Source organism: Bubalus bubalis, chromosome 3 (genome assembly GCF_019923935.1).
Source record: "Bubalus bubalis isolate 160015118507 breed Murrah chromosome 3, NDDB_SH_1, whole genome shotgun sequence".
Taxonomy (NCBI): domain Eukaryota; kingdom Metazoa; phylum Chordata; class Mammalia; order Artiodactyla; family Bovidae; genus Bubalus; species Bubalus bubalis.
In genome coordinates this window covers 10148393-10173688 of record NC_059159.1, presented here as the reverse complement: position 1 = coordinate 10173688, position 25296 = coordinate 10148393, and the positions used below count along the sequence as shown (strand labels likewise).

Sequence of the window (25296 nt, the reverse complement as noted above, 5' to 3'; positions counted from 1 at the left end):
AACCCGGACAGGGCATGAGGTTCCCTTCACCCTGGTCTCCTCCGCCGCAGAGGCCCAGGGCCTAGGCTGGCAGGTCTGGGGACCAATATGGAGAAGCGCTCCCAGGTTTCCATGGAGCTGGAACAGAGGAGGCCCTGGTGGGCAAGGCCACCACCCCGTGGGGCACAAGAGGGACTTGGGTGTGGCCTCTGTGCCCCTGGGAGGAAGCAAAGGGAGAGGACATCCTGGGCTTTCCTGCTTCCCCTCCTCCCCAGAATTTTGCTCCTGACCTTCTATGCCTACTCATCTGTGCATAGAAGAGAGACCCTCAGGATGGTCACTGAGCAAGATGCCTCCCTCTTGACCTTGTCTTCCACTCCTGGGGTCCAAAGCAAGAACAGTTCAGACTGAGTTAGAAACAGCTGTAGAGAGAGAAAGGATGCCTGGGGAACAGAGTGGGGAGGACCCAGGGAAGCTCTCCAAGGACAGGCATCCCCGGGGTCTGCTCTCAGCTGAAATTCAAGAGCATCAGGGGCATGCTGGCCTCAGCATTCTGGACTGGGGATTATCAGCTAACACTGCTGAGGGCCTGGGGCTGGGGATGGGTTAGTCCCTGCCTTGTTTATCCTCAATATGGTGCCGTGGGAGACGTTCTTAGAATTTGTCCTCCTTCAGGTCAGGATGCAGGGTTCAGGGAGGTCACAGCCGCCAGCTTCTTTATGGCACAGCCTAGACTCACAGCTGGGTGTGTGGCCACAACGGCCCACTGCCTCGGGAAGCTTTGGGCCCTGTCGTTCAACTCCTTCTGGGTTTCACCAGTCGGTAAGGAAGCCATCCCATGGGTGTTGCTGCTTCTGTGCAGCAGAAGCGCCCAGCCCAATGCTGGCATCTACAGCAGGCCTCCAGATGATCAGCTGGCCCTTCTCCTTAGAGGGCGGTGTTTGCCCAAGGCAAAGAGGGAATTTGGACTGAGCAAGTGGAAAGCCTTTTGAAGTTTCACTCAGTGGAATTAAAGTCTGAAAAATGGCCCAGAGGAGGCTCCCTGCCCTTTCAGGAGTTTGTCTAGCTCAGAGCTGTGCCACCCCTGGTGCTGTTTGCCCAGCCCACACAGCCCAAGTGGGAGGGAGGTGGGCCAGGAAGAAGCAGAAAGAGCTGACAGGCATCTTTTCCAAATGCTTTCTCCCTCTGGCAGTTCAGGGGCCTTCTGGAGGAGTGGCCACCCAGCCTGTTTCAATCATGTTCTGTCCAGAACTGGCAGACAAGGGCACGGGCCTCCGTTAGAGAAAGCTCGTCTTTCTATAACCAGAGAACATCCCTCTCAGAGTTGCTCTGCATCTCCTTGGCTTTTCTGATCACTTCACGGCATTTTTCATAGTCTCTCATCTGTTTCTGTTTGGGGGTCACCAAGAAGGAAAAAGTGAACTTTCACTTTTCACTTTCATGCATTGGAGAAGGAAATGGCAACCCACTCCCGTGTTCTTGCCTGGAGAATCCCAGGGATGGGGAAGCCTGGTGGGCTGCCGTCTATGGGGTTGCACAGAGTCGGACACGACTGAAGCGACTTAACAGCAGCAGCAGCAAGAAGGAAAAAAATAATAAATCAGAGACAGAGCAAACTGCTGGTCCCCCATGATGGACATCACAGCACGGCTGGGCCAGGCCTCCTTGTCACCCTCCCCAGCTCTGCAGCCCACAATGCCTAGTTAAGGGACATCGAGGATAGGGCCTCTCCACCTCTCCTGAGAGGCCAGTTCAGAACATTGTGCGGATAAGTCTCGTGACTCTGCAATGGTGACATTTGCTACCATGGTTGAGCCTCACCCAGCCCCTCAGAACTGTCCCCCCCTTCCCCATTGTGCATGAGGACCTCGCGGGGCTAGGAAGTGAAGGGCTGCCACAGGGACTCGTGTCTTCTGGGTCTTCTGATCCCTTGATCAACATGTGCCAGGTGGAAGTGGTTTGCCCATGAACTGTCTTGGACGGCAAACATGCCCGCCTAGCTGTGGGTGTCTCGGCCACAAACTGGCCTCCTCCAGCAGGGGGTTGTACAGGACAGAGTGGTGTCCCAGGGGTAGGAGCCCCAGGTTGTAAGGAGCTGCGTGAGGACATTGTCACTGGAGTTTGCTGTGTCCTTGGTTTGGAGTCAACCCTGAAGGCCTTTCATGGGGTTGAGCAGTGACATTGGGGTGTGTATGTGTGTGTGTGTGTGTGTGTGTGTGTGTGTGTGGTAGAGACGCTCCATGCTGGTGAGGATTTTTTTTCTCAAAATTCTATTCCTAATCCTGGAATATGAAGGAAGTAGAAATAGGGCATTGCTGTGGTCCAGCTGCTGTGAAAGAATGTCCTGCACGTTGTATCTTGACACCCATAGAGCATCATAGAATGTCTGAGCAGTGGGGGGAGAGCCAGGGAGCTTCTTGTCCATCTCCCTCCTTTTATGACCAAGAGGGAGACCGGTCTCTGAAAGGCCGCTGACTTACACCAGGACCCTCAGCCACGTGCAGAGACAGCTCTCCTGTTTCCCGCCCAGGACCTTTGAGGGATGGCATCACTGTGGCACTGAGTAAAAGTACTGCCTTCAATGACTAGCAATCCTGTCCCCCTGGTCCTCCCACTACGACCAGAAGGGCGGAGGTGTGAATTAATTTCACAGAGGTCTGTGTGCTCCTGGAGATGAGTGGTCTGAGTGTGTTTTGTCTGCCTTGTTTTCGGGAACTCGTGTATGGATGTGAGAGTTGGACCATAAAGAAAGCTGAACGCCAAAGAATTGATGCTTTTGAACTCTGGTGTTGGAGAAGACTCTTGAGAGTCCCTTGGACTGCAAGGAGATCCAACCAGCCCATCCTAAAGGAAATCAGTCCTGAATATTCATTGGAAGGATTGATGCTAAAGCTGAAACACCAATACTTTGGCCACCTGATCCAAAGAACTGACTCATTGGGAAAGATCCTGATGCTGGGAAAGACTGAAGGCAGAAGAAGAAGGGGACGACAGAGGATGAGATGGTTGGATGTCATCACCAACTCAATGGACATGAGTTTGTGTAAACTTCAGGAGTTGGTAATGGACAGGGAAGCCTGGCATGCTGCAGTCCATGAGGTCGCAAAGAGTTGGACATGACTGAGAGACTGAACTGAGACCCTGGGCCATGGGGCAGTGGGCCTGGTAGAGGGGAGTGAGGAGGGGGACAGGTTTGACGATTGGTCAAAAACCAAACTGCCGGAACAGCACCTCCTGCCCTGATGGTGCCTCAGGCCCCCAGGGTGGGGAGAGAGTGGCCATGTTGGGCCGACACCTGGTCACCAAGCCAAGGAGCTTCTTCAGTGTCTGAGGAATGAGTGTGGGATCCGTCAAGAGAAGCAGTATGAGGCAGGAGCCAAATGAGAATGAGGGATCTGGTTCTCCCACAGACGTGAGTGGGTGTGAGTACATCTCACTCTGAGGAGATGACTCTGGCTTTCAGGGTGACCTTGTGGCTGCAGCCCACGAGCCACCAACACCCTGGAAGATGCTCAGAGTCAGAGCCAAGAGTGCATGCCCGCTGCTTGTCTCCCAGAAGCCCTTTCACCTTCCTCCCCTGGGGCTGGCAGGGTCTAAAGACCTTCAATGGGATCCCTTTTTTTCCACCTCCCTTTTCAAATTAAAACCATCTCTTAGTACCTTTTCATTATTACATAAGTGACAGATGATCATTGTAGAAAATGCAGGCAGGAAAAATGAAGGACGAGCACACGCCCATAATCTGACTGTCAGAAGCAAGTGCTGTCAACGCCTCAGGGTCTTGTCATCTTCCAGAGTTTTCTACATGTACGAGTCTGCCAATATATTTCACCCATAGGCGTTGCTTTGTAACTTGGGGTTTTGTTGTTGCTTAACAGTATTTTCAGGAACTTATTTCTAGGCAGATATTTACCTTGTTTTTAATGATTGAATATTACTTCACTGCATAGAAGTACCATAATTTCCTTAGCCAATCCCCTCTGGTAGGTTTGCATGCGTGCATGCTAAGTTGCTTCAGTCATGTCTGATAGTTTGCGACCCTATGGACTGCAGCCCATCAGGCTCCTCCGTCCATGATTCTCCAGGCAAGAATACTGGAGTGGATTGCCATGCCCTCCTCCAGGGGATCTTCCCAACCCAGGGATCAAACCTGCATTTCTTACATCTCCTGCTTTGGCAGGCAGGTTCTTTACCACTAGCGTCACCATGGGAAGCCCCTCAGATAGATTTATAAACACTAAAACAGGCACTAATCACTGATCCTATTTCCAAAACACTGCACCACATTTTAAGAAAGCAGAAGATTAATTTTCCAAACAAGAATTAGGAGATGATCGTTCACATTATCAAGACCTCTGCAAATATACCCTCCAAAGACCATCTTTGAGAAATGGACTTCCCTAGGGTCACTGAAGTTACAACATATCAACTCCCAATTCACACCTGCCTGCACAGAGGGTGATGGGTCTGGATCCCCCTTCATGTCCCTTCCTTCATGGATGTCCTTCCCAGGTCCACAGAATATGTGTGCAGGCGTGTCCACACACTAGCAGTGCACATGAATGCATACACGTGACACACGTGTTTACTCATGTACACGTACACGTGTGCCCTCACACACATGTACATTCATGCACATGGACCCGTGCACATACACACGGCATCTGGCAGCTTTATCCCATTGTCAGCTGAAAGGCGATGTTAATTTAGTTCATTTTTAATCACATCTATTTATCAGGTGGTCTGCGCCCAGCAACCATTACTAGGAATAAACTATCATTTCTCTCTAAAAGATAAAGGAAAGTGGATATTGATGAGGTGAGTCTCGTCAGTGCTCCCAGCCCATGTGACTTATTTAATGAGACAGATAAGCCTCCGAAGAGAAACTGTTTAGGGACTTTTAATAAAACCAGGTTTGAAAACCCCAAATCCCCAGCCTGCGGGCTAGTGTCCACAGGCCTAGCATGGGGCGGGGGCGGGTCCCATGGTGATGTCACCATCCATGAATGATGCTATAAGCTGCCCTAAGAGCAGCTTTGCCCCGACAAGTCTAGCTCTAGTTACCCACCCTCCACCCAGGCCTACAGCTTGCTCCAGACCATTCAGAGGAGGGCAAGGCCAGGCCGTGCGAGAAGGGTGCCCACAGGGGGCAGTTGTGTGTTTATTCATATACCAAATGAACCATCAGTAAACAGATTTCTGGGATATTTGTATTCAATTTCAGAATATATATATATATATATATATAAAATACATGGATTGTTGTTGTTTATTCGCTGAGTCATATCTGACTCTTTTATGACCTCATGGACTGTAGCCTGCCAGGCTCCTCTGTCCATGGGATTTCCCAGGCAAAAATACTGGAGTAGGTAGCCATTTCCTTCTCCAAGGGATCGTCCCAGCCCCAGGATTGAAACCCACAGATTCTTACCACTAAGCTACCTGGGAGGCCCAAAATATATGGATATGGATGTATTCTATATATGCATTTCTAAAGAGTATATTGGATTGAAATTCACATAACATAAAATTAACCATCTTAGAAAGTGAACAATCTCTGTACCTCAGTTTCTTGTCTTTAAAATGGGTTGATAATATCTTTCTTGAAGGACTGTTGACAGGATTTAAGTGGTATTTACTGTATGTGATGGAACCAGGACAGTGCCTAGTGTATGGTGAGAGTTCAGTGGATGTGCAAATATTTTTAAATTTTATTTTTTAATTGCTGTAAAATACACAGGGCAAGATGTACCATTTTAAGCACTTTTATGTGAGCAGTTCAGTGGCATTAAGCACATTCTCATTCTTGTGCGATCATCATCACCATCCACCTCCAGAACTTTCTCATCTCTCACAACTGAAACGCCGTTCCCGTTAAACACTAACTTGGATTCCCCTGACCCTGGCGCCCGCCATTTTTGCCTCTATCAATTTGATTGTTCTTGGGACCTCATATATGTGGAGTCATATCTTATCTGACATTTTGTGTCTGGCTTCCTTCACTGAGCATAATATGCTCAAGGTTCAACCATGTTGTAGCATTGCCAGAATTTCCTTCCTTTGTAAGACTAGGATTCCACTGTGTTTATCCACATCGTATTTATCCATTCATCCATCTATGGACACTGGCGTTCCCACCTTTTGGCTGTTGTGACCCCTGCTGCTTTTTGCATTTCTATTCCTCTGTCTTGGGGTGAGGGAAACTAAATTGACCTGGAAACTCACTTTCCAATGAAGCTCTCCTCTCCCTACCCTTCCCACACATAAAGACAAACACACACATACACACCTATGAAATCAATCTGCAGAAGAAAGGCCTTTAGAAGGTGGGCTGAAGCCTTCCTGGGGAACACATGTTTGGGCATCTTTGAGGCTTTAGGTCTTGAAAAAAACGTACCCAAAGGAGACAGTTCCCCCACGCCACTCCCACACCACTGCTGCTTTGTATGAGCCTTATGCAAAGGCTCAGGGGCCATGTCACCCTGAGATATTGTCTTCTATTAACTGCTTGCTCAGATAGATGCCAAGTCCAGGTACAGCCCAGATGGATGACTTGAGGGCCAGAGGGACCAGAGTAGTGGAAAAGCTTAGAGCACATCCATGGGTCCTGACATAAGGGGAACTGGATCCTGGGGCTGGGACCCAGAGCGCTCCGGTAGGGTTCTCCCAGGTCCACCCTGGAGGAAGAGTGTCTTCCAACTGGAATCCACTGGTTGGGGCGTGTGTTCAGACTGCTGATTGGCAGGGGCTGGGAAGGGGTGGTCTGGTGACCACAGGATTTCAGGAGCTGAGGGTGAGCAAGAAAGGCACCTGTTCCCCTAAAGTAACTGCAGGAAGTAGCTTCATCCCAAACACATCTGAGTCTTTGCTTTAGGATTTTGTCTATAAATGTAGCCACATAAGTTGCAACCTTCTGAAATGCCAGTTCTTTCTCTCCTAAGGCCCATTCATCTTCTCTGGAAACAAAAAACAATGTCACTTCCCCCTCAAATCACCAGGGTCTCTGGCTTTGAGTCATAGGAGGCTCCTGGTATTTCCCTCAAACCCTAAAAACATTGGTTTGGGGACTAAAACACCTTGAGAGGTCAATCACCACAGGCAAAAGAATAATAATAATGTAACAACAATAACGATACATGCTTTACCTGAAGTGCTTTTTCTCCACCGATCCAGGCAGAGTTCCCACTGTCCTGCTTTCTCATCCATAAATGACTCTGTTTGGTATATTTTTCTGCATCTATGTCTTCTCTACATGTGGATTCTCCCCTCCCTCCGGATTTTTGCCCAAAGTAATATGTTAATGGAAAAATCCAGACGAACGCTTTTGCCAATCCAATATCAATGTAATTAATTTCATTTTAATTAAGGAACGAAAAACATATTCATTGAAAATCAGCTGCAGTTTAGCAGGATCATATCTCCCATTTTTGAGTGATGTCACCCATTTTTCTTTCTGACTTCCCATGTCCACTAGATTCTTGGTGCTCCCAGAGCAGTACTGAGCTGACGGGACCCGTATCAGTCAGCTGGGGCTGCCATAACCAAGAACCACAGACTGGGTGGCTTAAAAAACAGACATCTATTTCCTCATAGATACGGAGGCTGGATGTCTGAAGGCTTGTAGATGGCCATCTTATCTCTGTTTTCACACGGTCACCTCTCTGTGCATATGTGCTAAGTCGCTTTAGTTGTGTCTGACTCTGTGTGACCCCATGGACTGTAGCCCGCCAGGCTCCTCTGTCCATGGGATTCTCCAGGCAAGAATACTGGAGTGGGTTGCCATGCCCTCCTCCAGGGGATCTTCCTGACCCAGGGATCAAACCCGAGTCTCTTACCTCCCCTGCGCCGGCAGGCAGGCTCTGTACCAGTAGCGCCACCTGGGAAGCCCCCTCTGTCCACGTCTATGTCCTAATGTCTCATAAAGATACCAGTCATATTGAATTGTTGTTGCTGTTATTCAGTCGCTCAGTCACATCCGACTTTTTGTGACCCCATGGACTGCAGCACACCAGGCTTCGTTTGCTCAAACTGATGTCCACTGAGTCGATGATGCCCTCCAATAATCTCATCCTCCATCATCCCCTGCTCCTCCTGCCCTCAATCTTTCCCAGCATCAGCATTTTTTTACAATGAATTGGCTCTTCGCATCAGGTGGCCAAAGTCATTGAGGCCTAATCTAATGATGTCATTTAAATTAATCACTTCTCTAAAGACCCTCTCTCCAAATACAGTTGAATTTTGAAGAGCTGGGGGTTAGAGCTTCAGCATATGAATTTGGGGAACATAGTTCATTCCACAGGAGAGCTTGACCTGACCAGCATCACACCCGGATGAGCCATCGCTCTGTCCCACTGAGTTTGCCTTAGATAGTAGCTCCTGAGTGAGACATCCTGCTCTCTTCGGCATCTCGGCATGGCAGCCACCTGGACCCTGCACCTGGCCTCCTGTTTATTGACTCATTTCCCATGTCCACCCAGTCTCCCCAAGTCCAGCTGCATCTGCTGCTGGGAGCACTTCAACAATGCTGACTCCAAACAGCACTGTCCGGTTACAGACGTCGCCCTCCTGTCTTTGAGCCTGGCCATCTGCACGTGCCAGTGCTCAAATGCAGCCACCCCGCCACGGATCGATCCGCACCCCCAGGACAGGCTGTTTATTCATGTCTCTGCTGCCAGCGGGGTCAATACCACGTGGCATCAGGTGGTGTGATAGCACAGCCCCCACGGAAGACCTCCACCCTCTATCACTGCAACCGCGCCCATCCTCACACTCATACTCACGGTGTGTAAGTGCAGGGCAGAGGCAAGAAAAGGTGGGTCTCCAGACCTGCCAGCTTGCCCTACATGTGCCACCGTCATCGGGGAGTGACTCGGGGATGACAGAATCTTCTCAACGCTGTCTGTCAAACGGAACGCTGGCTTGCCCTCTGTGCCTTTGCCTGGAATGCCCTTCTCTTCCTAAAAGGCTCCCTGCCCCCTGATATTGTACCCAAACATCACTTCTTCCATGAAGCCATCCTGGCCTCCCCCCGCCCTTCTCCCTGCTGTACAGGCACCATTGTGGCTCCATACTCACTAATCATGGAGCAACGCTGTGGCTCCTGACCTGTCTTCTTCACCTGGGTGGGAGCAACTAGACACAGATTTTGTTTAGGCTCATCTTTGTCACCTTCCCCCACACTCACTGTGCCCAGCACATTTTTGGTGCTGGGGAGAGGCAGACACTGTTCCTTTTCTCCACAGTGTACTGACAAAGCAGCTAATCCCTAGGATCTTCTTTCTGCTCCTAGAAGACATTTTCCGTGTTCCCAGACCGTCGTAGCCAGCCCACTTCTCCCTCCTACTGCCGGTTTGCTCCACCGCTGCTGACTCAAGTGACCTGACCCAGATGCATCTTATATCTGCTGGTGGCGAGCTCCACCAAGGGCAGCTGCCAGAATGGGACGCTAACACCCATTACACCTTCCTGGACACGGGCTTTGTTTTGTAATTTGCATGCTTATTGGCTTGTGTTTCCCCTCCCTCCCCCCCATGTGACTATTGGATGTAGTAGGACAAATGGGCTTTTCTATTCGGCTGTCCAGAGCAGTTCAGAAGAGTGGATGGAAGGAAGTGTCCCGGGCACATGAGTCACCACGGTCAGCTTCTGTAGTCCCTGATTCCAAAGGCATGGCTTTTTGAAGGCTGCCCCAGGTGGGCTGGAATCTACACGTGGGTCAGTGTGGCCAGCCTTGTCTGCTGTAAATAAAACATGACTCAGACCTAATCCGCCATCCAGGAAAGGACATGGGCCATTGTGTCGTGCGGCCATCTGGCTCTGTGACCAGCACCATGCTGATGACAGCTCCCCCAGACTCCCACGTGTTTGTCCCACATCAATCACTGTTTCTCTGGGAGGCCGAGCCCAGCCTGCTCCCAAGAACCCCCTGGGGTTGCTGGAGATGATCAGAGAGGGTCTCAGTGATGCCAGCTGAGCTATGAGGGAAGCTAAAATACACTTGCTCCTTGGAAGAAAAGCTGTGACCAACCTAGACAGTATATTAAAAAGCAGAGACATTGCTTTGCCAACAAAGGTCCATCTAGTCAAAGCTATGGTTTTCCAGTAGTCATGTATGGATGTGAGAGTTGGACTATAAAGAAAGTCATGTATGGATGAGAGAGTCAGACTATAAAGAAAGTCGAGCACTGAAGAATTGATGCTTTTGAACTGCGGTGTTGGAGAAGACACTTGAGAGTCCCTTGGACTGCAAGGAGATCCAATCAGTCAATTCTAAAAGAAATCAGTCTTGAATATTCATTGGAAGGACTGATGCTGAAGCTGAAATTCCAATACTTTGGCCACCTGATGCAAAGAACTGACTCATTAGAAAAGACCCTGATGCTGGGAAAGATTGAAGGCAGGAGGAGAAGGGGATGAGAGAGGATGAGATGGTTGGATGGCATTACTGACTCGATGGACATGAGTTTGAGTAAGCTCTGGGAGTTGGTGATGGACAGGGAGGCCTGGCGTGCTGCAGTCCATGGGGTCACAAAGAGTCAGGCATGACTGAGCAACTGAACTGAACTGAGCAGTGATGCCAGTGGGACAACTCCAGGAGGTCACATGGCCCCAGAGAGGTGGAGTCCACATCTTCTTTGCTTCAGAGGGGTCAATGCCTGGATGGTGAAGGGCACCTCGGCCACAGATGAGCAGGTAATGGGAGGCTGAATCCCATGGCAGCCATGGAAGGTGCAGCCACTGAATCCCTGAGAGAGAGAGTCCAGGATGTCAGAGGTCTGCTGAGAGGCATTCTCATTCAGCTCTGGTGTGACTCTAGTCCCCCAGCTCAGGCAGCCTCAGACCCAAGCCCGGCTGTTGGAAAAGGGAACTCTGTACAGTCCCAGAGGAGAGGGCAGTAGGCCTTGGAGGGCACTTTAGGAAAATGAACAAACACAGCGACACTGGCCAAGAGCTGGTGGGAGAAGAGGAAGATGGGGGAGAGGAGGAGGAGGACCATGGCAAAGAGGCTGCAGAAGAAGCATGTGGCTCAGTCTGGGCATGGAGTCTTCCATCAGGCCCTGCCACAGGAGCCCAGCCCCCTGGGGATGGGACGGACAGAGGACCACTCTCGTCCAGGTCAGGGGGCTGTGCCCTTTCTTCAGTGTATTCCTTTTCTTGACATTCTCATTATACTAATCGCTTTTGGGTATATATCTAATATAAAGTCTGCCATAAAGTAATGAAACATGGCATGACTCTGGCAAATGATGTGATTATTACATAATGAAACTAAGTACCCTAAACCAAGAAAATCAAAATCAGATTGTGTGTGTGTGTGTGTGTGTGGTGATGCTGGTGCCTTTTGAGGGGGGTAAATGTTTTTAATTTTTTTGCTGATGGTAGGTCATTTTTTAGAAAGTTCTTTTGTACTTTCTCTTTGAGTCTGTGCACAAGGGAGCCCCATAAATTCTGAGCTGTGGAATCTGGCCATGTCAGCAGTCTTCAAAATGAATTGATATTAAATGCAACAAAAGTCCCTCTAATTCACCTCGTTTCTGTCTCTGCCCTCTTCCAACCCCTTGTCCCTCAACTCTCCTGATCCTCCAGCCCCTCATAAGCTCCAACTGAGAAGTGGAAGGATAGAAAAGGCCATCAATACTGGGAATGACACTGGCTTATCTATTATGTAAAACCTCAATAATTAGGTATTATTTACAAATAGCTGCACTTTCTCATTGTCCTGCCACAGACAGACGGATACCCCCAAACTTACCCGCAGATCCCACACTTCTCAGCACTCGCATAAAACACTGTCACCCAGCCACACATAGACACACTCGTCGTTCTTACACTTCCTCCATCACTCTTGGCTGGGGTGGGCAGAGGTGCCAGATCACTCCAGAGCCAAGCCCTGGGCAGATGCTTGGCCTGCCTCTCCCCTGTGGGATGGAGATAGCATGGTGATGCCATGGGGAAGGTTGGGCAGTGGGGGCAGGGCAGGAAACCAAGGGAAAACTCGGGGAAGAACAAATAACACAAAACACACACCAACAACTTCTGATCCTTCACTCAGCACTGTACCTTAGTCGGGTTTCAGTTTGAAGTCAGGCAATTCTTATCCCAGATTGCTTACAGAAGCCCCTCCCACTTCCCCAAGCTGGAAGTCACTTGCTGGAAAATAACTGGCTCCCACTCAGAATGTACAAAGAGGCCAAGGCAGCTGCCGTCCCTCCCTCCCTCACCCCACCAGGTTGTGCATTAATTTTTCCCTCCTGCCTTCCCCCACAAAACAAATCTTGATTTAAGAAATCAGACCTGGAAGCTGTATGTCGTCCTTAACATGCTCCAATTGCCAGGATCTGGAAAATCTGCTGTGGGCAGGCAGGATTGCCTCCAAATGCGTTTCTAGTGCGGTGGATTTAGTGAGCACACACGCAGCAGAATTTATCTGCATACTGCACGTCTCCCAGGCCCCAGCCACTGGTGCCAGATTAAACCATAGCCTCAGAGAAGATCCTTAAGTCTGAGCATGTCCTGTGGTGGTCATTCCTTCTTATGTGGAGCCTCTGACATGGACTAAGTGAGGTTGGAAAGGTGCACTGGGCTCTGAGCAAAGCTCACAGACATCATTATCTGGTAGAAACTCAGGCTGTTTGAACTGGGCATTGATCTCTTCCTTAGCAAATCTTAGCCTTATCCACCTACAGGGAGGAATCTCTTCCTCCTGATGGACAAAACTTTAGAAAGTTATTCAAATGGAGGGTTGTTGGGGAAATGAATTAAAACAAATGACAAACAATCGTGTTTCAGATTTGATGAAAGCAGATCAGTGGTGACATGAGCCTTTATAAGCACTGTCTGCTGTTTCCAGGTGATAAATGAGTGTCATGTGCTTCTAAGCATGGGAGACAGAGATGAACGGAGGCTGTTACCAGCCCCCAGCCTGGAGCTCAGCAGGTGGCTGGCAGCCCCAGGTCCCTGTGGGCATCTGTCCGTGGTGCTGAACTCTTTCTCTCTCACACCCCATCTCTTTCCCTGTTTCTCTAGAAGTGAAGGCATCTACTGAATTCATTGTTCATTGTTCAGTCACTAAGTTATATCTGATTCTGTGACTCCATGGACTGTAGCTCACCAAGTTCCTCTGTCCATGGGGTTTTCCCAAGGAAGAATACTGGAGTGGGTTGCCATTTCCTTCTCCAGGGGACCTTCCTAGTTCAGGAATTGAACCTGCATCTCCTGCATTGGCAGATGGATTCTTTACCACTGAGTCACCAGGGAAACCCATCGACTGAATTAGAGTACAGCTATTTGATACCAGGATTTGATGATAGGTGTGCTTGTTCTAATCTGCTAGATGGCCCTCAAGTCCAAAATTCTTTCAAGGGGTTTCAAATGTGGGGAAATCTAAGAAAAAGCAATGACTTGTTGAAGAGGAATAAAAAAACTACCTCAATTGACTGTGATTTTCTAACTGTATGTTCAGTTCAGTTCAGTCACTCAGTCGTGTCCAACTCTTTGTGACCCTATGAACTGCAGCATGCCAGGCCTCCCTGTCCATCTCCAACTCCCAGAGTCCACTCAAACCCATGTCCATTGAGTCAGTGATGCCATCCAACCATCTCATCCTCTGTCGTCCGCTTCTCCTCCTGCCCTCAATCTTTCCCAGCATCAGGGTCTTCCAATGAGTCAGCTCTTCGCATCAGGTGGCCAAAGTATTGGAGTTTCAGCTTCAACATCAGTCCTTCCAATGAACACCCAGGACTTATCTCCTTTAGGATGGACTGGTTGGATCTCCTTGCAGTCCAAGGGACTCTCAAGAGTCTTCTCCAACACCACAGTTCAAAAGCATCAATTCTTCGGTGCTCAGCTTTCTTTATAGTCCAACTCTCACATCCATACATGACTACTGGAAAAACTATAGCCTTGACTAGATGGACCTCTGTTGGCAAAGTAATGTCTGTGCTTTTGAATATGCTGTCTAGGTTGGTCATAACTTTCCTTCCAAGGAGTAAGCGTCTTTTAATTTCATGGCTGCAGTCACCATCTGCAGTGATTTCGAGCCCAGAAAAATAAAGTCAGCCACTGTTTCCCCATCTATTTGCCATGAAGTGATGGGACCGGATGCCACGATCTTTGTTTTCTGATGTTGAGCTTTAAACCAACTTTTTCACTCTCCTCTTTCACTTTCATCAAGAGGCTCTTTAGTTCTTCTTCACTTTCTGCCATAATGGTGGTGTCATCTGCATATCTGAGGTTATTGATATTTCTCCCGGCAATCTTGATTCCAGCTTGTGCTTCATCCAGCCCAGCATTTCTCATGATGTACTCTGCATAGAAGTTAAATAAGCAGGGTGACAGTATACAGCCTTGACGTACTCCTTTTCCTATCTGGAACCAGTCTGTTGTTCCATGTCCAGTTCTAACTGTTGCTTCCTGACCTGCATACAAGTTTCTCAAGAGGCAGGTCAGGTGGTCTGGTATTCCCATCTCTTTCAGAATTGTCCACAGTTTATTGTGATCCACACAGTCAAAGGCTTTGGCATAGTCAATAAAGCAGAAATAGATGTTTTTCTGGAACTCTGTTGCTTTTTTGATGATCCAGAGGATGTTGGCAATTTGATCTCTGGTTCCTCTGCCTTTTCTAAAACCAGTGTGAACATCTGGAAGTTGACAGTTCACGTATTGCTGAAGCCTGGCTTGGAGAATTTTAAGCATTACTTTACTAGCGTGTGAGATGAGTGCAATTGTGTGGTAGTTTGAGCATTCTTTGGCACTGCCTTTCTTTGGGATTGGAATGAAAACAGACCTTTTCCAGTCCTGTGGCCACTGCTGAGTTTTCCAAATTTGCTGGCATATTGAGTGCAGCACTTTCACAGCATCGTCTTTCAGGATTTGAAATAGCTCAACTGGAATTCCATCAGCCACAGTTGGAGACACTAGTGTCCTGTAATATAGGTATTTACCTGTTCTGGTAGCTGAATGGATGACCATATGTGAGACTGTGTCTTTGCTTTCCAAGTTCTACCCAAGTTCTAGCTGACCCCATGCCAACTAGGGACTCCCTCTCTCTCTGATTCGGTTCCCCATCTTTTATCAGTGCTGAGGCTGAAATTCTAACCAGGATGCATCCCTAACAGCCCTCTCTGTCTCATCTCATCCCTCTGGCTCATTTGAGAACCACACCATTGCTACAGGGTGGCCCTATTTCTTATTCGTCACCCCCTTCCCCCCAAAGCAGCAGATAAATAGAAGAAAGAGTATCTTTATGTGAGCAGCAGGTAAGGAACTGAGACAGTTCCTGCTGACCCCTGTGTACCCTTGGGTAATTTACTGTCTCCCCAAGTTCTCAGTTTCTTTATCTGTTCAGTGGAGATGGTAAGACCTGCCCTACCACCTTATAGGGTTATTGGAAGGATTAAATGAGACAATACCTTTAAGTGGCTTTGGAAAACTGTGGAATGTAATGTAAATGTAAGGCATCAATAATGGCAGCATTGTAAAAAGGGAAGAGGACACTGAGACCTCCATCTCTGATGTTCCAGTCAAGCAAGTGATTTAGGGGCTTCATTTTGGTGGGGGTGGTGGGGGTGGTGGGAGTGGAATCAAGGATGAGGGCAAATATAAAACCCCATCAAGCCAAAGCAAGGCTTTCAGGGAAGATTACTTTTATACCAACTCCCAAAAGAAAGGCTAGATTCCAAAATGAAGTCTGTTTGCTTCTTACTTTCCTAATATAAAGGGAATGGGCAATTTCCCCTTCCCAAAGGCTGCTTCACATCGGTGGAATCAGAATACAATAGTCAGAGGTCTCCAGTGGCAGAACAGAGTGGAGGAAAGAAAGCAAAAGGCTCTGTTCTAAGCATTCAGCATACTGCTGTTCTCTCATTATCCAGCAAGGGAAGCCCAACGCTACCCTCTGCAGCATTGGACACCTCTATGGCTAGTACACGGTGTGTGTGTGTGTGTTTGTATGTGTGTGTGTGTGTGTGTGTGTGTGACAGAATGTAAATGTGAGCATAGATATATTATCATTATAGCTGCTGCTAAGTCGCTTCAGTCGTGTCCAACTCTGTGTGGCCCCATAGATGGCAGCCCACGAGGCTCCCCCATCCCTGAGATTCTCCAGGCAAGAACGCTGGAGTGAGTTGCCATTGCCTTCTCCAATGCAGGAAAGTGAAAAGTGAAAGCGAAGTCGCTGAGTCTTGTCCGACTCTTAGCGACCCCATGGACTGCGGCCCACCAGGCTCCTCCATCCATGGGATTTTCCCGGCAAGAGTACTGGAGTGGGGTGCCATTGCCTTCTCCGTATCATCATAGACTAACATCTTAATTCCTGCCTTCAATATTTATTGAGCACCTTCTGTGAGCCAGTGCTCCTGGCACAATTTAGGGCCATGCTCAGGTCCTCTGGTTGCTTTCAGGGTAATGGGGCATGGACATCATGATGCACTATGATAGATGCTGTGCTGGAGGTGTGGGTGGTCCCACCACACTTTCTGGCTCCGTGAAGTGTACATACTGATCTTCCTCATCTTGCCTCTCTCCCAGTCACATGTAGGTACTCTCTAGGTTCTGTCCTCTAATATGTCCTGATGCTTTTGGGGTCCATGACTTCCTTTGTCTTTAAATCAACCCTCCTCCTACTTTGGCATGACTACTGAAAATTCATGACAATTCAGAATAACTCCCAAACAATGATCACCCATGAAACCCTTAGAACGAGGGATCGGGCAAAGTTGGTACTGGGGCTCCGGGGTTTGACTTTGGGGTTTCTAAGTTGCAGGGTCTCATTAGGCTGTGGGAGTTGGACGGTCAAACCCATATCTCCAGCCCACGAGTGAGACTGAATATTGTGAAATTCAAAGTTTTGCTCTATTGACGTTTTAACATAAGGGACTAATGCTGAAGCTCCGATACTTTGGCCACCTGATGAAAAGAGCTGACTCATTGGAAAAGACCCTGATGCTGGGAAAGACTGAAGGCAGGAGGAGAAGGGGATGACAGAGGATCAGATGGCTGAATGGCATCACCAACTCAATGGACATGAGTTTGAGCAAACTCCAGGAGATGCTGAAGGACAGGGAAGCCTGTGTGCTGCAGTCCATGGAAAGCCAGGCATGACTTAGTGATTGAACAACAGCAGCAGCAAACACTGTCACATGCAGCTCCAACCTGCAGAGAGGCTTCCCTCCCTTCCCACTGAACATGGAGGAGTCACATGGGGCCGTCCAGAAAGGCTCTGGGAATGGCCACAGGAAAGGGCTGTGTTACCCCTGTGCTCCATGAGAGGAAATCTCTGACATTGCTGCCTGTCCCTGAGAACAGAGATCAAGGGAGACTTCAGAGAAAACTCAGGGTTTGCTTCTGCTTCCCAGGCAGTGAGCCATTCCGGAGCCCTGCAGGGCCTGTGGCTGATGCAGCAAGGGCCGTTGGATTCAAGGGGGTGTGTTAACGATGCTGGGCCCTGAGATGTGCCCTCAGCCCCATTCTTTCTGCCCAGAGAGGAGCATCCCCAACAAGGAGTGTTTGCAAGGTACTTCAATACATTCCCGCACTTGAAGTAGAGTGCTACAAATACCACCCATATTTAATTACAAATCCAGGTGGATGAGCTAACTGAATGCAATTCCATAGCAACTTCGCATCACTCACACTCCAATTCAACTGATGAAGTTACCCCAGAATCCAAAATGCGGGGTCCAAAGAGAGCCGTCAGTCTTTCCACATACTCAAGTCATGCAGGAGACAGAAAATAACCTCACAAAGAGTACTTCAGTGACTGTATGCTTTAATACCCCAGCCATCAGAGCTGACATTTATGCCATTAATTTAAAAACACATTATTTCATCTCCATAAACTTAGGCTTGTTTGGGGCCAGCTAAGTAGTTCTCTTTCTTAATGGCAGCCTGGCATTTTTATTTTTATCTTGGTCCTTCACTCCCCCAGCCCTTAACACCTCACCTTTAATTTGTGTTTCCTTTCCTGAAGTCCCAGGAGGAGGCAGGGAAGCACAGAGAGAGGTTAGGCAAGTGAATCCTTCTAGAAAGGCAGGAAGCTGCACAGGCTGAGCTGACCCACCAGCAGAAGACTCCCCACCTCACCCCAGCATAGATTCCTATTGAAGCACGCTGCCTGCTTCTGGGAGAAGCGCTGTCAAGGGCAGAGTGGCCAGAGCTGAGGGCATACGGGAACTGATTTTGCATGTGTGGTGCAGACTCTCCATCCAGTTGTCATCAAACCCAGAGATGAAGCCTCTGGAAGTAAATGAGATGCACATAATCTATGCTTGTCCGTCTGCCTTGTCAAAAACTATAGCTTCTCTGATTTGGGTGACCCTTAATCTTAAACACCATTTATCTCCCTTGGGGCTGATCACTAGTGGGGTTCTTTGTGTCAATCTCAGACTCTACTTGCTAACTGCTCCTGCCCGGATTCCCTTCCTGGACTGTTTCAAGAATAAGCATTGCAACCTTAAACGTATATGGAACTGCAAACCATGTAACAGGCAGGAAGCTAAGACCTGCACAAGGACCATGGAATTACATCCCCTCAAGAAATCTATGGGGGCTTCCCAAGTGGTGCTAGTGGTCAAAAACTTGCCTCCCAAGGCAGGAGACATAAGAGAGTTGGGTTGGGAAGATCCCTGGAGGAAGGCATGGCAACCCACTCCAGCATTCTTGCCTTGAAAATCTCATGGACAGAGGAGTCTGGCCAGCTACAGTCCATAGGGTCACAGAGTCGGACAGGACTGAAACGACTTGGCACGCGTGCATGCAAGAAATCTATGATGGTACCACAGCGAGAAGGACCACAAATCTCCACTTTCTGGGTGTAGAAACTGAGGTTCATCCCCTGCCAGTCCGCCAAGGCTTAGAAAGTTCTGCCCTCCCTCCCCACACCAACATCCACTGAGCATTTCCTCCTCCTCCCCCTCCAGCTGAATAGCACCAGGCACTCACCTGTGGGAGGAGCCTGTGTTCAGAGGCAAGAGCCAGGTTTCCTTGCATCCCTGTTGGAGGCGGGGTTGGAGCAGTCCCTGGCCACCACTAGCCCCGTGTTATTAGTTATTTTTAGCAATCAATGTTATTGATGCCGTGTTCACTCGAGAAAGCCACCAGAGAGCTGTTCTTCCAACTCATTACATTTAGAGTTGAACTATCCCCTTTTTATATAAATCCTGACACATAAAGATAAAATACACCACTTTCTGAGGGAAGTTCTGAACCAGAGGCTAAGAGCTGGGAGGAAGATTTGAGTGCCAGAAGCAGCTTTAAAGATGACTCCACAGGGGGAGGTCCGGGAGGCCTGTCCTCCGAGCCAGGAAGCTGGACCAGGGGGGTTAAAACCTCACATGTAGAAGAACAGCCCCTTGGATGTCACCAGCATGGAAAGAAAGGAGGCAGGAAACTGTGGATTCAACAGAAAAGACATGGCTGCTTTGGAGGGTCTCAATCTGGATGGCTAAGAAGGGAGGGTGTTGTTACTGGGGGCTTGAGTGTTTGTCTTCTTTGATGGCTGCTGAGGGTAGACAAGGCCTTTGGGTCTCAGCTCGCAGTGGTCAAGGAAACTGGTCCTGGCAAGTCTACTAATGCCCAGGGGAGAGACAAGATATGGTTTTTTAGAACATTCTCTACTCCTCTGTGGCTCCCAAGGTGGCCCTAGTGGTAAAGAACTGCCTGCCAATGCAGGTAGATGTAAAGAGACAGGGGTTCGATCCCTGGGTCAGGTAGATCCCCTGGAGGAGGGCACAGCAACCCACTCCAGTTTTCTTGCCTGGAGAATCTCTTGGACAGAGGAGTCTGGCCAGCTACAGTCCATAGGGTCACAGAGGGTTGCAAAAAGTCAGACACAAGTGAAGAGACTTAGCATGCACACATGCATACTCCTCTCTATCCCTTTGCATTCAGTTTCTCAGCCTTGAAGGAACAGAGTTGGGCCAACTAGGGACCCTGGGATGGCTCTCTCCACACATTGAATGACACCAAATTGGGCTTGAGACCACAGAGTGGGCAGAGAGCTGTGCCAGATGTATTAGAGAAGTCTGGTGCCCCTTTCTCTGCCTCTAGATGGAGTTTCTCTGGGGACATGATGGGTGGAAGAAGGCCAGGGATTACAGGTTCTGGTGTGGAAATTCCCAGAGGTGCAGTAATAGGAAGATGCCCACGGTTGATTCCACCTGACTGTTTCCCATGGAGACAACATCGTCCCAGCATCTCTCCCATGGACGAGCCCCATTGCTCACTCCACCTCGTTCCCAGTACATTTCACCCACACTGAACAACGCAGCTCCCAGTACAAGTTCCCAATACTTATTACCCTTTAAGGACTTGGCACTTTTCGTGAGTTGTTCCTTCTGTCTAAAACACTGTATCTCTCTTCCATGATCTCTCTGATGAAGTCTAAACTCAGGGATGGTGTTGGGTCAGACACATCGATTTGGGACTCATTATATTTAGAGGGAACTGAAACATGGGGGTGAATAAGATCATCCCAGTGGAGGGCAGCCAGCCTGAGAAGACCAATGGCATGAAGACAGAGCCCAGGGAAAACAAACAGACACAGTCCTGGGGCGCAGGGGCCACCAGAGGCAGACAGAGAGTCAGGAATGGGAGAGCAATTGGCCATGTGAGATGCGCTGTCAGTAAGGATGGAGAAGCATCTGTCACATTTTGCACATCGGGGGCGGGGGTGTCTCTTGACAGAAGCTTGACCAGCAAGGAAGGGCCAGACATCAGGATGTGGGTAAACAGGAGAGAATAAAAGGGAGCAGTGGCTTTGAAGTCATGCTCTTGAGAAGTGGGGTCTGGAAAGGGAAGGCAGGTTGGGATAGCTCAAGTCATGGCAAAACTTTGGATGGATAGACGGATGGGGCAGACCTCTGACCCAGCACTTCTCTCTGCCCTGTGAGTTCTTGCTCATCCATCAGCCCTCTCAGGTGGCCTGGGGACACCTGGAAGGCAATGACTGCCTTTTTCATTTTCCTTTCAATCATCCAGCTGTTCAATGAGAGTTCACTGCTTTCCAACATGTGTCGGACACCCTTCTGGGTACTGAGGTTTCAGAGAACAAGACAGAGAGAGAAGTGCTGCCCCAGGAGCCCCCAGGGACTGAGGGAGGGGAGAGGCTAAGCAAGGATGGGCACAAGCCTCACAGAGGAGGTGACACCTGAGCCAAGGCCCAGAGATGGAACATTGAGGAGGACTGGAAGAGAAGCAGTGATGGGAGACCAAGGAGGGACATTTGGAAAACGCTAGCTTCACTTTGAATGAAATGGGGGTGTTGGAGGGGTTTACCGTCAGTCCAGGGCACCATCTGACTCACTTGGAAATCGATCACACTGGGTGTTGCCAGTAGATGGTGCGTCCTGAGCCAGAGTGAAGCAGCTGGACTCGCTGGAAGCTTTTGCGTGGCTACAGCTGAGGTGACGAAGAGCTGTGGATAGTGGAGGAATTCTAGCTGTTTCAAGGGTGAACGCCTAAGGATTCGCTAATGAATCTGGCATGGGGTGTGAAGGAAAGACATAAACCTCAGCTCTCCCCAGAGTCTGGTCTAAGCAAGTGGTAGTCACTCAAGGAAACAGGGGTGGGGTTGGCTCTCAGGGATTTGGTTTTGGATGGGTTAACTTTGGGATGCTTCCAGATGGGGAAGTTGAGTTGACAGACACACCCATCCATGGAAAGACATCCTAGGGCCCAGGTGGTGCCGGACAGCGGGGCTTGGTTGCATCCTTTGGAGTGAATGCATGTTGGGTCACCAAGTGTTGGAATGTTCATGCTACATGGGCCTCTCCTGTCTCTCCGTCCCCTCTGCCACCACACATCTGCAAGCTTTTAGTAGCTTAGCCTGGCAAATGACCCAGGGTACCATAGAGCAGGATAGAAACCAGTCAGATTCTCAAAATCCTGGGAAACCAGACTGAGTTTCTGTTGCCTGCTGGCCTCATAGGATCAAATGATGTAATTGTTTAGGCTGAGTCTGAGAGGAATGATCTGAACAAGTTTATAGGATGCTGATGTCGCAGTATCTCACAGTTCCTCCCCATTCCAGCTTTGCTATGCCTCCACACGCATACCCCTTGGGCCCCATCACAGCCCACAGCCCAGGACGTGGGCAGGGATGGGGTCAGAGACAGGATGTGGTGCCCGTGGGTGAGCTCTTTGCCTTTGTCTTGATCACGCTTGCCTTGAAATCCTCCTACTCTTGGCATGCTGCTGGAGACACCAGCCCGTGAAAACTTAAATGTTTGCAATCAGATCAGGGGTCTCCTGATTTCTTAGGACTGAGGATACTGCTGAGTACTGTTGACAAGTGGATGCACATCCAAATGAATGAAATCCCACAAGCAGGGGAAAGCTGAGGGGAAACCACGAAAGGAAAAAGAAAATGCCAGCTACCCTATTGTTTCCTGTAGCCAAATGCAAAATTAAGAACATTAAAGGGCTGGAAAAATGACAAGCAGTTGACCCAGACACCCATCCCCTGCCACCCTCCCAGCCCCTGTATCGCAATGTGGCTCCCTTATTTCTAGAGTGTTCTTTATTTTAATTTTTCCAAAACTTTCTTGAAGTAAAAGTCACATCATTTAAAATTATGTTTTATTTCTTTTTTTTGTCTTTACTTTTTAAACCTTTTTTTAATTGAGGCATAGTTGACTTACAATATTCATTTCAGATGTCTGACATAGTCAAAATTTTTATAGATTATGCTCCATTTATAGTTATTATCAAATATTGGCTGTATTCCCTGTGCTGTACAATATATCCTTATAGCTTATTTATTGCATACATAGTATTCTGCACCTCTTACAAAATTATTCATTGTAAAGTGAACAATTCAGTGGTATTTCACAATCTAGTTCCAAGAGGTGTTCATCACCCCAAACGGGAAACTCTGTCCCCGTTCGGCAGCCACCCCCCCAGACCCTCCCTTCCCCCAGCCCTGGTCCACCACCAATCTGTGCTTTGTTCCAGCCGATTTCCCTACTCTGGATATTCCATGTGAAAGGAGTCGTTCCGTGTGGAGTCTTCTGTGGCTGGTCGTCACTCAGCGCCTTGTTTCTAAGGGTCACCGTGTTGTAGCCAGTGTCTGTGCTTCATCGCTGCTTCTGGCCAAGGAATCGTCCACTGGGTGGACACACCCTGTTTTGTTTATCCACTCATCTGTGGGTGGGCACGTGGGCTCTTCCCAACTTTGGCCATTGGGAGTAAGCTGCTATGAGCATGGATGCAGGAGTGCTCCCCTTTAAGACATCCTCAACACGTGTGTGCGTTGTGGGGGGGGAAAAATGCAAGGCCTCTCTTGTCCCTGATGGCTCCCATCCCAGAAGCTCATGGTTGGAGGGGCTGGACACAGCCGGGGGTCAGCACAGCCCCACACACCAGGAAGCCTTCGGGAGGAGCTGGTGAAACCTACCCCTCCAGCAGAGGCGGCTTCTTTTTTCTCTTGTCTCCACCCACAGAGCCCACCTAAGAACCACTGATTCTCATCATGGACCCTGGGTGACCCACATGGCCCAGGTATCCGCTCTTAACTGGGTCTCCTGTCAGCGGACTGGCCCTGCCTGGGGTCCCGGCTGGGGGCACCCACATTATGGATTTTGCCAAGCATGAGAGCAGAGAGACAGAATGCTGAGCTGGGGGAAAAGGACGACCCAGGCACCTGTGGGATTCCTCTGTCCCTCAAGCCTCTCCCTCAATGCAAACCTAATCTAGAGGAGAAATGAATCAATTGAAACCCAATTTCCATCCCTCTCTGTGCAGACATTCCAGGGTCTCTGCGGGTTGGAGAAATGCTGTCTGGGTGTCTGGGGGGGAGCATGGTCCTTTCCAGGTGGAAGTGTCACTTGAGGGCCCTCCTCGTCCCCAGCGGCCGACAGGTGGGGGCCCCTCTGCCTTTAGCACAGGCCGAGCTTTGGAGATTGGGGGAATGGGGACCATCATTCACTTGTTGACAGGCATCCTTTGCTCTACAACAGGCACCGTCAGAGTCTCCCAGTCTACCACGTTGTCCTCATCCATGTAAATCCATCCTGCTTGCAGTGGGGACGGCTCCAGAGCCTTGCACCAGGTCAGAGCTTCTGGGGCAAGGGGAAGCTCGCTCTTAGCTCCTTGTTCTCAGCTCTCTGCCCACGGATGAGAGTGGCTGTGTGCCTGCAGGATCCGTGAGGGACACTATCGTGTCCCTTTCCTGGGGCCCTCAGCTCCCAGGTCAGCTGATCAGCAGAGCTGGGCTTCCCAAGCCAACTTCCATCTTAACACACAGCCTGGATTCATCTCACAGTCCATCCTTTCCTTGTGTCAACACCAAGGGAGAGGAACCAGAATCAGTCCCATGGTGGGGTTAGTGAAAGACTGCAGAGATTCGGCTCTCCCGGGGTGGCTGGCGAGGTAGGAAGGAGCAGCGTTTCACCCCTGCTCCATGTCAGGGGAACCAGCCCAGGGGTGTAGACTCTCACTGCACAGCTCATAAATAGCAGGCACAGGGCGTTCAGTGCCTCCCTTGCATTTTGTTCTGTTCGACTGGCTTCTCCAGCCTTTGGGAACAAGCTGAAGAAGGAGGGGAGGTCTGGGGAGCTGAGGCAGGGGCAGGAGGAAGTGGGGTCTCTCTCCCTTCGGGGCAGGACTGCAGGTGGCAGCTGAGGGCATGGGGAATGTGAATGCCAGAGCAGGCCTGGGCCCCACTCAGTTGAACTGAGAAGCCAGGGACTGCCAGGCTGTCCTAAAAGGAAGGCAGTTCTAGAAAGTTCCCCCAGGCACTGTGGCACAGGAGCCAATCAGTGTAGCTACCGATGACATCAACGAGTCCCTAAAAGTGCTCAGAGGGGTAGACAGCCCTTTTTGGCAATGGCCACAGACTCCTGTGTTGGCACCAGCTTCCAGGAGGGCACCGCATGTGGGGTACAACAGAGGTGCATTTTTGTGCCAGTGGCCCCCTGCTCATGGCCATCTGCACGGGATTTGAATGGAAGCCAGTGTGCAGAAGCGCAGCCTTTGCAAAGTAGTGACAGGGATTGGTGGTTTGGGGCCCTGTGATGGGTCTTAAGGCAACTGCAGGACTCACAGCGGCATTCCTATAGAATTGAGCTTTTCTGGTATATTTAAATATATGTCTACAGAGTATTACTTAGTAAAGTGGCTTTGGGGCAGAGACAACTCTATGCTGCAGCCTGTGGGGATACTGCTGACTGGAGAAGGTCAGAAGCAAGCGTAACCTGTCATGTGAACCGGTGTGAATGTGTGGTTGTGAATTTACCCCGTTCCACTCACACAGACCATGAGAAGGTGATGGGAATTCCATAGGCATGTTCACTGTGTCTGGGCTGTCTGCTTCTCTGGGAC

At 49.5% G+C, this 25296-nt stretch overlaps 1 protein-coding gene across 1 annotated transcript in view; it reads left to right on the top strand.

The window, feature by feature from the left end:
* RBFOX3 (RNA binding fox-1 homolog 3) overlaps positions 1-25296 on the top strand; it is a gene marked incomplete in the record, with an annotated part of 435130 nt that overhangs the window by 240649 nt on the left and 169185 nt on the right.